Source organism: Callithrix jacchus, chromosome 13, assembly GCF_049354715.1.
Source record: "Callithrix jacchus isolate 240 chromosome 13, calJac240_pri, whole genome shotgun sequence".
Classification (NCBI taxonomy): Eukaryota; Metazoa; Chordata; class Mammalia; order Primates; family Cebidae; genus Callithrix; species Callithrix jacchus.
In genome coordinates, this window is record NC_133514.1 from 76855352 (window position 1) to 76872752 (window position 17401).

At 34.8% G+C, this 17401-nt stretch overlaps 1 long non-coding RNA gene across 1 annotated transcript in view; it reads left to right on the forward strand.

Moving 5' to 3' along the window:
* Nucleotides 1–8663: 8663 nt before the first annotated feature.
* Nucleotides 8664–17401, forward strand: part of LOC144578872 (uncharacterized) — a 69382-nt gene continuing 60644 nt past the window's right edge. The window contains exon 1 of the long non-coding RNA XR_013525329.1: nucleotides 8664–8761. This is a non-coding gene — a long non-coding RNA (uncharacterized LOC144578872). The remainder of the gene's footprint in view (nucleotides 8762–17401) is intronic.

Genomic DNA, 17401 nt, shown 5'->3' on the forward strand with positions numbered 1-17401 from the left:
AACTACATTAGAGATTTTTTTTCTATAGTTTTACATTCAGATTAATAAAGTGATGCTGAAAAAAATAAAACCACCTTTGCCAGCTTACTAACATTTGGGAATTCTTCACTTGGAACTCCCTTTGGCCAAGACCTAAAAGTAATTTCCTTCTTTTAAAAAAAAGACTATCAAAGTAATTTATCAGAAAGGAAAAATTGAACTCTGTAATTAGTTATTCTTACACATGGTTGTTTATTAAAGTGTGGTCATGGGACATTTCTGTTTATGACTGTGAAGGTGAATTTTAAAACATCTTTTCACACACAGATTTGATCTGTTTTTATGTTTTGTAGTTGGCTTATATAAATATTACCAAATATGAATGATAACTTTAATAATGGAAAAATTTGATTTCCAGACTCATAGTTTAGCAAGTAGATTTATGCAAATCTGACTTAGTTTCTGTATAGAAAGCAAGTATCTTTCTGGACTGTGCACAATACAGATTCCTGTATTCCTTTTAGGTCTTTCTTTGAGTTCTATCTTATGGTTAGGGAGCTACAAATCATTTATGGTGAGCCTCATGTATCTCTGGACTGAAAGTTACTGAAGAGAAGGTGTAGTATCTCTTCTGCTTTGACACCTGTAGTTGCTTCCATCATGCATAACATAGGGATAGTTCTTTAATACATGCAACAAATCCTTGTATCATAAATTCTTCTTTGCCAGGCCATGGTAGAGATGCTATGGGTACCACAAAGAACAAATTGTCAACATTCTTGAGCTTTTATTCTAGTGAATGAAGACAGGTAACAAAGAGATAAATACAAAGCATGTATAGTATATTTGAAATATTGGTAAAATATATTTGAAAATGGTGAGTGCTATGAAGGAAAATAAAACATCATAAGTACATAAGAAGTGTCAGAGCGTGGAGGTTGTAAGGGTTCCCAGAGAAGGCCTCATGGAAAAGGTGCTATGACTAAAATGTGGCCCTCCTACCAAATTCATATGACAAACCTCTAAACCCCAATGCAACTGTATTTGGAAATAAGACCTATAATGAAGTAATTAAACTTAAATAAGGTCATAAGTGTGGGGCTGTAATCCAACAAAACTGGTATCCTTATAAGAAGAGAGATACATTAGATCTCTCTCTGTCCATGTGAGCACAGAGGAAAGATCATATGTGGACATAGCAAGAAGGCTGCCATCTGCAAGCCAGGAAGAGAGACTCTCCAGAAACCAACCCTGCCAGCACTTTGATCTTGGACTTCCAGCCTCCAGAACTGTAAGAAAATAAATTTCTACTGTTGAAGTCACCAGTCTGTGGTATTCTGTTGTGCATCCCAAGACAACTGAAAGAGAAAGAATGTTTGAATGAGAATGGAAGAAGGTGTGGGACCATGTCAAGTGGACAACAAGTGAAGAGGCCTCCCTATGCAGAGGCAGAAAAAAATGTAAGGCCCTGGATCTCAGTGTATTATAGTCAGTAATTAAGATAAAATTAGCTCTCATTCTCAGACTCTCCTACTAAGAAGAGGAGGCTCCTATACAAGGTAAAATAATGAACTTGTAAGGCTTTTTGTTTATCAAGGTTCCTGCATGAGTGATGGAGATAAGCTATTTTCAAAGATCCAGCTTGACAAAAAGTGTAACTTTCTCAGTAAATGGTTAAAATTATTTATTTTTCCTTTGCCCATGTCATTAGACTTCTAAGAAAAAGTTGGATTGTTTATTCACCAAGCAAGATATTAAAGGGCCTTATGTATCAATCACTTCATCTCAGGCTTTGCCACCTCTGAGACTAAGAAGGTGGTTTTCTCATTTTCAGAAAAAGCAATTAAGAGTCAAAGATATTAACTGAAGGAATCCACTTTCTCCAAAGGTCCCACCCTTTATAAACTATGCAGTTTTACGTAAATGTCAGCGTGCAGCAACTGCTCCAGTCTTCTTTGTTGTGAGTAGCTGTACTTTTTTCTTTTCTTTAGAGACAAGGTCTCACTCTGTCACTCAGGATGGAATGCAGTAGTGCATCACGACTCACTGTAACCTCAAACACCAGTGCTCAACTGAGCATCTCACCTCAGGCTCCAGAGTAGCTGTGATTATAGGCATGAGCCACTGCACCTGGCTAGCTGTAAATTTAAAAATAAACTGTCAGTGGAGATTTTTTTTGTTTAGTGGAATATTTTATTACATGTTTTTCAAAACTTCTGAACACTGTATACACCACCTGACCTGTACTTGACAATTAGAGTATCTAAAATTCCAAGGGTTAAAAAATCCAAAAATCTGATAAATTCAAGGGTTGCCTTTCAATAAACTCTGTAATGTTTATACAAAAGCATCAGCTCTGAATACTCCCTTGCCGTATTTAAGTACCATGGAGAAGAGAGGAACCATAAGCCTACAATAACTCCATATAGAGCCAGGAAGAAGCTTTGTCTGCCTGGCTATACCTCTATCTTTCTGCATATAGCCTGACAGAATACTAGAGTTGAAAGAACACAGACTATAGTACCAAAAACCCTTGTTTGAATTAAGATTTTGACATTTACAAACAATGTAACCTGGGTTACTTGACCCATCTGACCATCTGAGCTTACTTACAAAGATAAAATTATGGTAACCTGACAAGATTGTTGTGAGGGATCGAATACATATATACAGCTTAGCATAATGTTTGTTGTGTATTATGATTACAATACATGATCTCTAGTATTCAAAGAGGTGTATTCTTCCTCATAATGTCTTCAAGGTCTGCATTTTGAAGTTGGAAATTAACTCTTGATAAACACCATTGTTCCCTTAATATTTTCCTAACCTTAGGATAAAGCATCATTTCCACTTAATAAAGGAAGAAATGGAGATGAATGAAAGCTAAATGTTCTTCCAGGTTTTTGCATTTTCTGCTAATGTTATTGTTGAGGTCCTCTGCCTATGTAGTTTTATTCTGATTGTCAAGGTTCTGAAACTTCAACGCATTGAAGTAGATGCAGAATTCTGGCCGTTACCCTTGAGGTTTTGATATAGGATCAGTCTAAGTGATCCTAATCAGAAAGTTCTAATCAGAAAGCAACAAACAATTGTACCAGAAACTTTCTCTATATAAACTATTAATTTACAGCTTAATACTGGAAGGTTGAAATTGGCTACCAAGCCTTCAAAATTAACAATAGTTATCTGAAAGAGTAAATACTAGAAAAATTGGCAAATATTTAACAAAAGAGAACTGATTATATACATTGGTCTAGCAATGTGAGGGAATATGCAATCATCACCACATATAATATTGAGAAAAATAACCAATGACATATGTAATTTGTATTATGTTAAGTGAAAAATAGCACTTTAAAATGTTATGTAAAATGACCTATTTATTCATTAATTCATTCTCCTTTTTGAGATGGACTCTTGCTCAGTCACCCAGGATGGAGTGCAGTGGGGAGATCTTGGCTCACTGCAACCTCCGCCTCCTGGATTCAAGCAATTCTTGTGCTTCAATTTCCCAAGTAGCTGGGATTACAGGTGCCCACTACTATGCCTGGCTAGTTTTTGTATTTTTAGTAGAGATAGGATTTCATCATGTTGGTCAGATTGGTCTCGAACTCCTGACCCCAGGTGATCCACCCACCTCAGTCTCCCAAAGTACTGGGATTACAGGCATGAACCACCATACCTGGCCAATCGTTATTACTGAAAAAACAACTCTACATCGAAAAAGACAATATACATAATTGCAAGTCACTCTTAATATTTAATTTTAGGTGTGAAGATTCTAATCTTGTCTTTTCTGAATTCTTCAACATTTCTTCTCTGAATATTTGTGACTTCTGTTAATACAGCTATTAAAAGTAATAGCAACATTTAAGTATTAGGAAAGCAACTATGCAAATTCACAAAGTCATTCTAAGTAATATTAAAAATTATATTCATAGAATATTAGGTGGTTAAGCTTGTTTTACATGTTTATGCTAGTTTATATTAGTGAGATTAATTAGATGAGTATTATCTATTGTAGGCCATTTTGTTGAAAATAATACTGTCTTTTAAGCATGCTAAATGATAAGATAGAGGATCAAACAACAAAATAGTACATTGGTACAGGGTATTTATTACATTTCTGCTGCCACCCAGTGGCTGCTCTATCTATTTTATATATATTGCTCATACAGCTAATTGTCTAGTAAAGTTTCCCATGAAGTGTGTTCTTGTAGGTAAAATCAACCTGCTCTGAAGCAGCAGTGATTTTCCAGGTCTGGGAATGACCAGTTAAAACATATAAAGTCAGAGAGAAATCTTTCAACGGAACAACACTAAGATGTTTTGGGGCAACATGACTAATCTTCCAACACATATTATTCATTTCACAAATTCTAGAATCTTTTTCTTGCTGTAATAGAGTCCTTTTTAAGCTAATTTTTCATAAGTCCTGTGCAAAGAACAGTTGCCCCACAGAAACAGTCACTAAAACCTGCTTGCTGAATTAGATCCAGTCACCTTTAACTCAGAGAAGACAAAAACTATGGATGAAGCCAAATTATAGTTGGACATCCCTCAGGACTAGCAGGAGAGGACAGCCAACTGCAGTTCATCAGGAACACAGCTATGCAAAAAGCCTTTAGGTCTTCTAATAGCGGAGGAAAGGCTCCTTGAGTTTGATTTAAATGAAAATATGTAAAACCATGAAGGAAAAATAAGAAAATACATATCTGAACGAGTTCCAATTCTAAGAAATTCTCCAATATACTAAAACATTTTAGAAAACAAACCACATCTAGAAAATCAAATGAGAAATACAAAGATCAACTGTGTAAGTTTGTGTTTGCATAGATTTGCAAAAGCCTTAGCATAAGAATGAAGAGATACCTAAATATCATCACTGGTGTCATAATATGTGTGGGATACAAGAGAAAACTATCTTCCTGCACCTTTCTAGTTTTTGAATTGTTACAGAGCATACACAACAATAAATATAATGTTTAAAGCCTATGAAATATGTATTCTGAGATAGAAGGAAAACATAATTAAACACTGGGATAGTGGCTCCTTCTTGCATTCCTTTGGGTAGAAGGTAAAAAATGTCAACAACCTGGAATAGTCTTCAGACTTCTGTAGGGGTCAATTTTCCAAAAGAGGACATGAGTTTCAGAAGGGATGAAGATTGAGATTTCTCAACACAAAACAAGGTATTTTGGGGTCCAAAGAGCAACCAGGGCAAACAAATGTAAAACAGAGAGATCTTTTGACTGAAAAGGCAACTGCCAAAGTTGAAGCCAATTCTAAATCAAAATTTTGAAAAGCCAATGTCAAAAAGTAATTTCAGAGCTAAAGAAAAGGAATACAAAAGCACTACTATGAAACAACAGCAAATTTCAAATTCTGATTAAGCCACAGTGATCTACAATGGTTGCTCAGAATACAGAAGACTGGAAAATCCTTCAGTAATTGTGAAAATCACACTCATGAATGTTGCCTTATAGGTTATTAATTCTAAACTAGGGGAGCAAGTTTTGGAGGCCTTGAAGGTAGGGCCAAGAAAGGTCAGTACAAAGACTTGGATCTCAGGGTCTCTCCTTTCTGTAGAGATCTTTCTTTGGGACCAGCCTGTCATTTTAAGCATGATTTTCACTTTTTTGTTGTTTGTTTGTTTCTTTTTGTTTTGGTCACACAGGGCTCTTGCCTTTATGTCACCCTTTTGCTTTGAGTTGCTGTGTCAGATTTTGACTTTGGAAGATTGCTACCTGGATGGCAAATTAAGATCTGTCATTTATTTCTCTCTTCTTGGAGAACTAGTGCCTTATAAACCTAAGAGGAATAAATTCTTGATTGCACTCTATTGACCAGTTTAGAAACATGGTAATTTATATTGTGTTAAATTAATAATGTGTAAAACGACTCAGTACATGTTTGTTCAAATTATGCTTCTGGACTCTTAAAATTAATCAAGATTTGTCTTTGTAGTTTCAAAACAGTAACAGTCCATATACATTTATATTACTGATGAAACTGTAAATATTGAGTAAACAAGACAAATACATTAAGACTCATTAAAGTATTTCTTTCTAAGTCTTTATAAAATTAAGCGCTTGGTGACCACTTGTATGCAATAGGCTTTTCTTTTCACTTCTCTCTCTTCCCCTTCTCCTGCCTTATTTTTCTCTGTAAAATTGTAATTTTTAAATGCAAAGCTTGAAGAATGACTTGGATAAAAATTAAAACACATTAATCAGTTAAACAGCATAGATATGATACTTTTATATTTTTCTAATCTCAAAGTCAGGATAATAATAAGTGATTATTTCAGTTTTTCTTAAGAAAGAAAAGAAGGAAAGAAGTGTTATTTTCCAACACAAACTATATTCAAACAGTACTGAAATAAATCCATTTGTGATATATCCATATTACTATTATTTATGTTGTGATACTATTAAAATATTCTTATGTAACTTTGTAAACAACCAAATTCTGGTGTTAGCTCATTACACTTCTATAGCTTATTCATTTCCCTTTTTAGTTCCTTTTCAGTAATTATATATCTTATACTGTAATCAGTTTTGTTAGTCTGGAGCAAAGATTCTCAAGTATCAGTGTGCAAAAAGTTCATATAGATACTTGTCAAAACTGTAGATTCTGGGTCTCTGCCATCAGAATTGGTATATCAGGAATGGGACCCAAGAATCTACCTATGGAATAGGCAACTCAGTGATTCTGATATACATAGTCTAGAAATTTAAAGTATGTGACTGTCATCTGTCATTACAATATCCTTACATATAGTATAACTATAATAATCCCTTAAGAATTTAATACTTCCTGGAGAAGAGTGGACAGTGGAAGCCATAGTATGAATAATTCTAGAGGTGACCTTACATTGAGAATAATAATTTATTCAATTTTTGGGAAAAAGATATGGGCTAGAACTTGGTAAACACATAAAATAACCTCAATGTCTGGAATAGCACACAAAGGCAAACAATATTTCTCCTTTCTCTTGGCTTTTTAATTTAGTGTTGGCTCCAAGGTTTCTATTTCTTCTATTTTACCTCTTAAATTTATTTGACTGTTTTCACATAGGCTATTTGAGTAAGGGGATAAAAATCAAGTTTTTGACAAATTAAAATCCACTCTATGAATTTTAATGTGCTTAATAATTATATTCTGTTGGCCTTTTCACTCAAGAACATTTCACTTGAAAAGAAAATGTGTCCTGCTGATTAAAAATGAAGGCTTTTTGCTTTAATTTATTTTCTAATTTGCTATCAGCCCTTATGCTGAATAAACTAGGATTATGTAATTATTTATTTCTTCTTGCAAAAACCAGAAGGGTACATTTCTTGAAGGAAATTGCCATCACTGAACAAATATATATTATTCTAAATATCTTGTAGCATACTTGTAGTATATATGTGAAGTCATATATTACAAATTTAATATGGAGTGTGCTGCATTTCATTGATAAGATTATTTATATTCTTAATGTAGCTCTTGAATTTTCACACAGCTGATCATTAAAGATTTTGGCTAATTGTGTAACACTCTCCTCCATGAATATTTTACTACTATACAATTTTACAATATTAAATTTCTCTTCTTTACTTTTCCTAATCATGCTGTGAAATAAGTCCTTATGGTTACAATTTTAAAAGAGAATACTTAAGATATTGGATAAATAACTGCTGCAGTGTTAAAATGTGACTGTTGTAAAGTGAAGTAGTTATATTTTTTTACCCTCTAGATTATAAAATAGTAATAAACCATAACAAATTAGATGACAGGTGAGGCCTTTAAGCTTTTATCCACATCAACCAGAAGACCTTGGACAAAACCCATAAAAGACATAGCAATTCTTTTTAATGTGGATAATTGAGTTTACTGTGTTCTCTTTTATCTCCTAAGTATGTCTCTTTGAATCATTACAGAAGTGAATTTGACTCATTTGTTTCACTATATATCTTACATGTTCTGCGTCCATAATATGGCTCTGTCTGTACCATCCTCCTGAAATATACTACCTGGGTTTCTCAGATCACATGAAATTTATAATTTAACATATTTAAATGGATCTGTGATAAGGATAATGTAGGTTGTATGAAAGAAAGAGTGTTTTGTTTTTGGTTAACTTCCTATGATGCTTTGCACAGGTAAAGTTACTGTGCAAAGATTAAAGAATATGGGCTTTATAGTCTGGGATCTGAGGTTCAAGTAAGAGCTCTACCATTAGTAGCTTTGTGATTCTTAAGTCTCTGATTCTGAATTTCCTTGGCTAATTTGCCCATACTAAAAGTGCAAATAAGATGCTTCCTTATGTTCTAGCTAGAGATCACTAGCATGAGGGAAATTCAAAAAATAAATTTAGCCACCTGGTAATCTCAGTCTGATCCAATACCTTAAAGTTACCTTTAAAGTAACACCTTGTTTACACACACACACACACACACACACACACACGTGTGTATATGTATACATACATATATTAGAACAGTTTTAGATGTAAGTAAAATTGTAGAGATAATACAAAGAGCTTCCATATATCCTGTATGCAGTTTTCCCTGTCAGTAAATTACATTAGTATGGTATTTTTAGTATAATTAGTGAGACAATACTGACGCATTATTTTTAATAAAAGTTCCTATTTTATTCAGATTTACTGAGTGTTACCTAATGTCTTTTCCTGTTCCAGGATCCCATCCAGGATATCACTTTACTTTAGTAATCATGTTTTCATAGTCTCCTGTTGGCTGTGAGAGTTTCCAAGACTTCCTAGTCATTGATAACTGTAAGTTTTGAGGTATTTTCACAGATGCATCTTTATTGGAATTTATCTGATGCCTTTTTCATGATTAGACTGGGCATATGGGGCTTTGGGAGGAAGAAGGGAGATAAAGTGAAATCCTCATCACATCAACTTGATTTGTCACTGCTGATACTGACATGGATTACCTGGCTGAAGTGGCATTTATTAATAACAGATTTCTCTACTGCAGAGTTACTCTATCTTTCCCTTCTATCCTGTACTCTTTGGCAGGAATATCACGAGGCACATTCTGCACTAAAGGAATGGAAATGTGCACTCTCCCCATCCATATTAGTTTCTTAGGGCCACTGTAACAAATTTCCACAAACTTTGTTGTTTAAAATGACAGAAATGTACTTTCTCACAGTTCTGTAGCCCAGACGTCTGAAATTAAAAGGTCAGTGGAGTCATTCTCTCTCAGAAAGCTCTAGGGAGAATCCTTTCATGTGTCTTCAAGTTCTGGAAGCTTCTGGCATTCCTTGGCTTGTTGCTGCATAACTCTAATCTCTGCTGCTGTTTTCAAAAGGCCTCCGTCAGTCTTTCCCTCTTCTCATAAGAACACTTGCTATTGGATTTGGGCCTACTTGGATAATCCAGGATGATTGCGTATTAAGATCCTTAGTATCACTGCATCTGCAAAGACCCTTTTTCAAAATAAAGTCACATGAACAGGTTCCAGGTAGACGTAAGTTTTGGGGAGCCACACTTCAATTCACTATATGTTCCTTGAGAGCGGGGTATCTACATAAAATATTTCAAGACAGATTTTTTTCTTTTCTCCCTCATTTATTTATTTATTCAATAATTCTTTTATACCACTATGAACTCAAGGATATTTTAAATTATAATCTGATACTTCATTTTCTTGCTCAAATTTTTCTGCTTTTGGCCATTGGGAGCTCCTTCAGTTAGCTTTACTGTTTCTTTAGAATATCTGCATCAATGTAGGGTGTTTTGGTGCTTTTAAAATTTTTTTGGTCTTTTAAAAATTTTTAAGCACTTCCTTAACTTTCTGTAATAACAACACAAGATACTTGAGGTCCATCTTGTATAATTCCTTCCCTGGTTGTAAAATAAGCTGTTTTTCCAAGGAGCCCTGATATTTTTAATTGGAAAATGGTATTAGCACCCATCTGGGTGCTAGATGGGTTTGTTGTTACTGGATTGTCATTGCTTCTTGCCTTTTCAATTGAGAGAGCAAGGCAGTATATGTGGGTCTACTTACTCATTTATACATGCTTATTTATATAATACATATGTCTATAAGTAAGCATCTATGTCACTAGTAAGTTAAACATGAGTTCATAATGATGGCTTCAGTTCTGATCCATTACTATACAACTCATCCCACTGTTCTTCCCTTGCTTATCTCCAAATTCCCACTCTATAGTGAGAAAGCTTGCTTCCACCATCCACCATCCATGTATTAATTTTTCAGTTTCAGTATACATGTGTAGCAATACCAGAAGGTCAACCTATACCACAATAGGAGACAAGTTTTATCCACTAGGGTACAGTACTAACATGGAATTCCTCTTGCCTTTAATGAATTGCAGTCACTACCAACGTTATTTAAGTCAGCACATTTTCCCACAACTCCCATCATTGAGATTATTTATAAATTAGTATACATTTAGATTCTCTTGATAGGATCTGCATTCCACCCTGCAATCTCCTGGCCTCCTAAACAATATTTTAAAATTTGCCTACATTAATGTCATCCTCTGTGCTGGAAAGTCCTTTGAGTTTTGATAAATACATAATGTCATGTAACTACCATTATGGTATCATACAGAATAATTTCACTGCCCTAAATATAGTCTTTAGGGCAAAGACTATAGTATAGTATAGTATAGTATAGTAAAAATATACTTTACCTATCAAACCCTTCTTTCTCTCCCCAAAACCCTGGTGACTGCTGTTGTTTTTATCATCTTCAGAGTCTTGCCTTTTTCCAAATGTTGTATAATTGAAATAATTGAGTGTGTAGACTTTCCAGAATGACTTCTCTCATTTAGCTAGATACAGGGTCATCCATGTCTTCACTTAGCTTTATAGCTCACTTATTTTTATCATTCAATAATATTTCATTGTTTAGAAGTACTACAATTAATCCATTTATCTATTGAAGGTCATCTTGGGTGATTCAAGTTTTGGCAATTATTAAGAAAGCTGCTAGATTTACATTCATATTCAGGTTTTTGTATACCTAAACTTTAAAATCAATTAGGTAAATATTTTGGTAAAACTGTGTTTAGCTTTATAAAAACTGCCAAAGTGTATTCCAAGATGACTGTGACATTTTGCATTCCTGCTTGTGTGAATGAGAATTCTTGTTGTTCTCCATCCTCACCAGCATTTAGTATTGTCATATTTTTGAAGTTTAGCCATTCTAATACATGTGTAGTGGAATCTTATTGTTCTTTAAATTTGTAATTCTTTTATGACATTTTCTGTTGAGTATATTTTCCTATGCTTATTTGCCATTTGTATATTTCTTTGGCAAGTCCTTTATTCAGATCTTTGGCACATATTTTAATTGTTTGGTTTTTTTATTGCTGGGGTTTAAAAGCTGTTTTTATATTTTGTAAAAGGTGAAAGATTTATATTATCTGAAGAAAAATCAGGGTTGCATATTTTGGATATATATACTTTATAAAATTTGTGTTTTGCAAATATTTTCTCCAAAACTGTCACTTGTATTTAATTATCTTATGGTGAGTTTTTACAAGGTGGAAATTTTTTATTTTAATAAAGTTTAACTTTTATTTTCTTTCATGGACTATGTGCCTGATGCTGTATCTGAAAACTTACCTGCAAACCAAAAGTTGCAGAGATTGTTTTCTAGATTTTTCCTAGAATTTATATAGTTTTACATTTTGCATTTAGACTTTGATTTTAAGTTATTTTCTGAAAGATATGAAGCATATGTCTAGTTTACTTTTGTACATGAACATCCAGTTGTTACAGTACCACTTATTGAAAAGTCTGTTCTTTCTCTACTTACTGACTTTTGTTTTCTCCTTTGTTGAAGATGATTGAAAATATTTGTATGGGTACATTTCTGGGCTCTTTGTTTTGTTCCACTGATCAATGCGTCTCTTATTTTGCTGATACCATGCTACCTTGATTGCTGCAATTTTAAAGACAGTCTTAAAGTCAGGTCATATCAATCCTGTAATTTTGTTCTTCTTCCTCCGTGTTGTTTTGTTTCTTCAGTTTTTGTTTTGTTTTGTTTTGTTTTTTGCCTTCGCATATAAACTTTAGAATTAGTTTGTCAATAGCTGCAAAATAGCATGCTAGAATTCTGATTAGGCTTGCATTTAATCTACAGATGAAATTAAGAATTGATAACAGTATTGAAAACTTCTAATCCATGAACATAAATTGCTTCATTTATGTAGATTTTTAATTTTTAAAAAAGTCAGAGTTGTATAGTTATCTGCATATAGATAATGCTCATATTTTGTTAGATTTATACTTAAGTATTTCATTTTCTGTACCTATTATGAATAATTTTTATGTTTTTAATTCTAAGTTTCAATTTCTCATTGACGGTATGTAAGAAAGCAGCTGGCTTTCTTATATAGCACACAAGAAAGTAACCTTGTATACTAACTACTATATAGTTGTAGGTTTTTTGTATAATTTTCTTTTTTATCAAATTGAAGAAGTTCCCCTTTATTTCTAGTTTTTTGAGAGTTTATCTTGGGAATGTGTGCTGGATTTTATTAAGTGCTTTTTATGTCTTAGTGTGATTGTATGCTTTTTTTCCTTTAGCCTACTGATGTGGATTTTATTAATTACTTTTTAAATGTTGAACCAGATTTGTGTACCTGGAATAAATCCCACTTGCTCTCTCTATATAGTTCTTTTTAAATACTGTTGGATTAAATTTGTTATTATTTTTTAAGGAACTTTGCATCTATTGTCATGAGAGATATCTGTCTATAGTTTGCCTTCTAATATTGTATATATCTGATTTTGGTACTAGAATAATTCTGGACACTTGAAATAAGAAAGTGTTTCCTCTGCTTTCCTTTTTCTGGAAGATACTGTAGAGAATGGGAATTACTTCTTCTTTAAATGATTGGTAGAATTTATCAGTAAAATCATCTGGGGCCTCATAATTTCTCTTTTAGATTCAGTTTCTACAGATTCAATTTCAGGTAACAGGAAATGAGACAGAGGACTTCAAGCTGAGGTTTTATGTTAGTCTGGGTAGGAGTTGGGTTGAGTTTAATGTTTTCTAGAGTTATACTGACTAGATGCGTAACCTTTCCCTAAACAATAGTCCTTATTTTCTTTTTTTCCTATGGTCTTTGGGTTTCACTAAGAATGTTTTAAACACAATCTGTGCTTCAACTCTAAACCACTGTTTTCATACTACAGCCTTTTAAATATGATGCTAAGAAGTCATGGAGAAGAAATATTCTATAATCTTGTAATTAAATGTCATCTTTTCTTGAGTCCCTGGACTATAACGTTCTAAATATTTCTTAGGTTTTTTCCCCCCCACTCCTTAGGTAAGACAGGAATTAGGTGGGTAGCATTGTGTAATTGTCCTCCTGCTTCCTAGGTGAGATAAGGCTCTGGTCAAATCTTTTCTCCAGGAAATTAGGTCTTTATTATGGAGAATTTACTGAGAATATTTCAAAATAACTACTTTTCTCTTTTCTTGCTAGTTACATGAAGTGATTTTTTTTGGCTCTTTTCAGTAAGACTCTGGTACCTCTTTGTAAAACTCATGGAACTGTGGGTGCCCCTAAGACTGTGGCACCCCAGGAGTTTCTCACTTTCAAGCTAACTCACCTCAGCTTCCAGCAGTGTTTAAAACGTACCATTTACGTATCCCTGTCAGTTTATGGCTCCAGTAGCTTGTGTGTCACATAAGTAGACCTTGACTCTGTTTTCCTGTGATGTCAGTCCTCCCATGCATCCAGGAAAAGTAGTTGATTTCTAGTTTGTTCAGCTTTGTTTGTGTCGTTGTTGTAGGACAGTAATCATGACTCCCCAGTTCTTTAGATGTGGGAGCTAAATCCAAAAATGCAGTTACATTCTCTTTTAAGTAACTGTCCCCATCTCGGAGTTCCCTTCTCTGTCTCCTGTTCGTCTCTAAGATGACATCTGAGAATCTGAGAGAAAGGGTATATATGATCTTATAGTGGAGGTATAGAAGGGATCCCTTCCATATGTCCCCAGGTTCCTGTTTTGCTCTGTGTCTTCTTACTGGGTCCTCCAAGAGGTGTAGCTGGTTGACACTTGCTCAGCAAGTGTCAGCAGCTGAGTCCCTGAACTCTTGGCTCTGATAGTTCCCTCTGCTTATTAACCTCACTTTGACCTTGCTGAAACTGCAGTCCCCCACAGTTATGGTAATGCACCCCATTTAATTTGCCTCTGATAATCCTTTATGTACCTCCTTACCAGCGCAGGGGCCATTCTGAGAGTGAGGTCTCTCTCAGAGTCCCAACTACAAAAGCCCATTTACTTTTAACTCTGTTCTCAACAAATGTTTTCCTTTGAAATTTTAGCTCCAAAGGAAGGGAGGCCATGACAACCTTGTGTCTCCACCAGCCTTTGAACTTAAGTCCTTCCTCATCTCAGTAACTACTCAAGGCCAAGAAGGAAGAACTCCTTGCTCATCCTGGTTTACCATGGCTCCACTCAACATCATGGCCTCTTCTTTCCCAGTGGGTCATTCAACCCCTTCCTTTTTCAGAGGCTATGATGGCAAAAACAGTGTGCAGAAACATGACTACCTGGAGGAAATAAAATGCATTAGTTTAGTGTTCTCAGTGGATTCTCATCTTTACGTCTGCAGCATAAAATCAGTATATTAATACTTATCATAAGGGCTTTTCTAAGATTGGGATAATATTTATGTAAGCCATTTGGAAAACTGTATTCATTGTACAAATGTGAGATCTTAATATTTGATACTGCTAATCACTGTCATGTAAGTTAGCACTAACACTTTAATTCAGAAGGATATGTTATGTAGGCTTGAATAATAAATTTTTAAGCAAGGAAGAAGCTGCCATCTTGAACTATGAAGATTCTTGGCTAATTTAATGATCAAGGAAAACAGACAGTAGTAAATGTGAGAACGTTGTTTCAAAAAAATTTAGCCTATTACTCATTATAAAGTTCTTTGTTTTCCCTTAGAACATTAATAATGAATGAAGATCTATGGTTATTTTCTTTTTCTCTTGGAGAAGTATGCATTGGACATCATCGGGGGCATCTCAAAATAATCCTAAGAGGAGAAATAAGAGATCCCAAATAGGAAACCCATAGCAATCTATTCATGATTCGTTTAATTATTCCAAAAGTAATCAAAGGAACAGTATGTTGTTTTGGGAATATTGTGACTTGCCCATCTGGTTTAGTTAAATTACAGAACTAGACTCATTTTTAACACAAACGCACAGAACATATTCCTCAGGACCAAATCTGTAATAGATACTTCAACAAAAATTTACTGTGTCTGTCTGACACAGCCTTGTGGTAGGTTTTGGAGATAAACAATTAATTAACAGTGGTCCCTGTGCTCAGATATCCTTTTGTTTCAGTGGGATGATGACATCTAAATAGAAATTTCAAAATAATGTGACAGATGTTATGATGTAGGTAACTGTGAAAGCACAGAGAATCATCACTTACTTCAGATTAGCCTTCTTAAAGAAGGCTTTTAGAGGAAGCCATGCTGAATCCATATCTTGAATATTCATCTGAGTAGGACTTATCCAGGCAAAATAAATAGTGATAAATATTTCAAGTGGAGGGAGAATAGAAAGAAATATGAGTATGGCACAGACAGGAAATTTTAAGCAATGTATTGTTGCTGGAGCACTGAGTGTGAGTAGGGCATCGTGGCAGGGTAGAGGCTGGAGGAGTATAAAGGAGCAGGTTATAGAAGGCCTCCTGTGCCACAAAAAGAGTTTGAGCTTAATCCCACAGGTGATAGTGAGCCACTGAAGGATCTTTAGCAAGGCTGATTTATGATTAGTTTTACATTTTGTATAAATGACCTTAATGCTACTGCAGAGAATAAGAAGAACAAGGAAAGCCAGACATAGATAGAGGTATTTGTGAGGAGACTACTGCAGTAGATCAAGAAAGAGATGTTGAGAATCTGATCCATATGGGCAGAGATGATAGAAGATGGATTTGGGAGATGTGTAAGAGCAAGAATAAACAGGATTTGGGACCCCTCAAAGTGTGTGTAGTGGGGAGGGAATGGATAAATGACACTGGGTAAAATTAGGATAACCCTAGTTTTCAATGTTGGGTGTATAACAATACCAATATCTAACTTAGCAAACAAAGGAAGAGAATACCATTAGGAAAACTCTGCAAAACTCAATCTGAGAAATTGACTTTGATATGCTAGTGAGACATTAAAATTATAATTGTAGTAAGAAATTAAATAAATTATTCTGAAGCTTTGGGAAAAGATGCGAGCCAAAGATAAATATTAGAGTGTTATAAGCTTATAAATGCTAGTTCAAACGATTGGAATTGAGAGTGTTCAAGGATAGTGTGTAGAGAGAAGGAACCAATGGAGAGAGGACATAACTCCAGGATAACCTTATATAATGAGACAAGATGCACAAGTGCGTTCAAGTGTAACTAAGAAACAGTAGTTGAGGAAGATAAAGAGTAAGAGGAAATACCATGGAAGGCAAGTGTCAGCAGCATTGTGCACAGTTAAAAGTGCTTGTAAAATTCAGAACCTAAGGGATACAGTGTATTTGAAATCATGGACTTCAGAAATTTCAAGGCATTTCATGATGCTTGATAAACATGTCAAATAACTAAATGAGTAGAAAAACAAAGTACTGCAATAAATCAGGTTCTTTGAGGGTCCAGAGACCACCACACATGCAGTAAAAATTTGTCTGGGCATGCTGGCTCATGCCTGTCATCTCAGCACTTTAAGTGGCAGAGGTGGGTGGATCATGAGGTCAGGAGATCAAGACCATTCTGGCCAAGATGGTGAAACCCCATTTCTACTAAAAATACAAAAATTAGCTGGGCACTGTGGCCTGTGGTGTGCATCTGGAATCCTAGCTACTTGGAAGGCTGAGGCAGGAGAATTGCTTGATCCTGGGAGGCGGAGGTAGCAGTGAACCGAGATCATGCCACTGCACTCCAGCCTGGGTGATGGAGCAAGGCTCTGTTTTTGGTTTGGTTTTTAAGTGAATTAAAAGTGAAAAATTGGACACAATAAATACAGACAAAACTCAGAACATTAAGAAAGGTGGGGAGACAAAAGCAATGAAGAAAGGATGATGCAGAGTTAAGGTTTCATTTTGTTTCTGTTTTGCTTTGTTTTTATTTTAGAATAGAAGAGGGGTTTAAATATGTGTGGATTGAATTTTCTTCAACCAGTAGAGAGAGATGTTGAAATTACAGGAAAGTGAGGAAAATACTGGAGGAGCAAAGAACTGGAGAAAGTGGTATAAAATTGCGCTGAGAACACTAGACTTTGAAGGGACTAGATTTGAGGAAAGGAAGTTGGGATGTCTGCAAATATGGACAGAATGCTGGGCCAGAGTTAAATCACTCAGTTCATCCATGATAGGAAAAACATAATTTGCCAAGAGTGAGGGGGTTGGC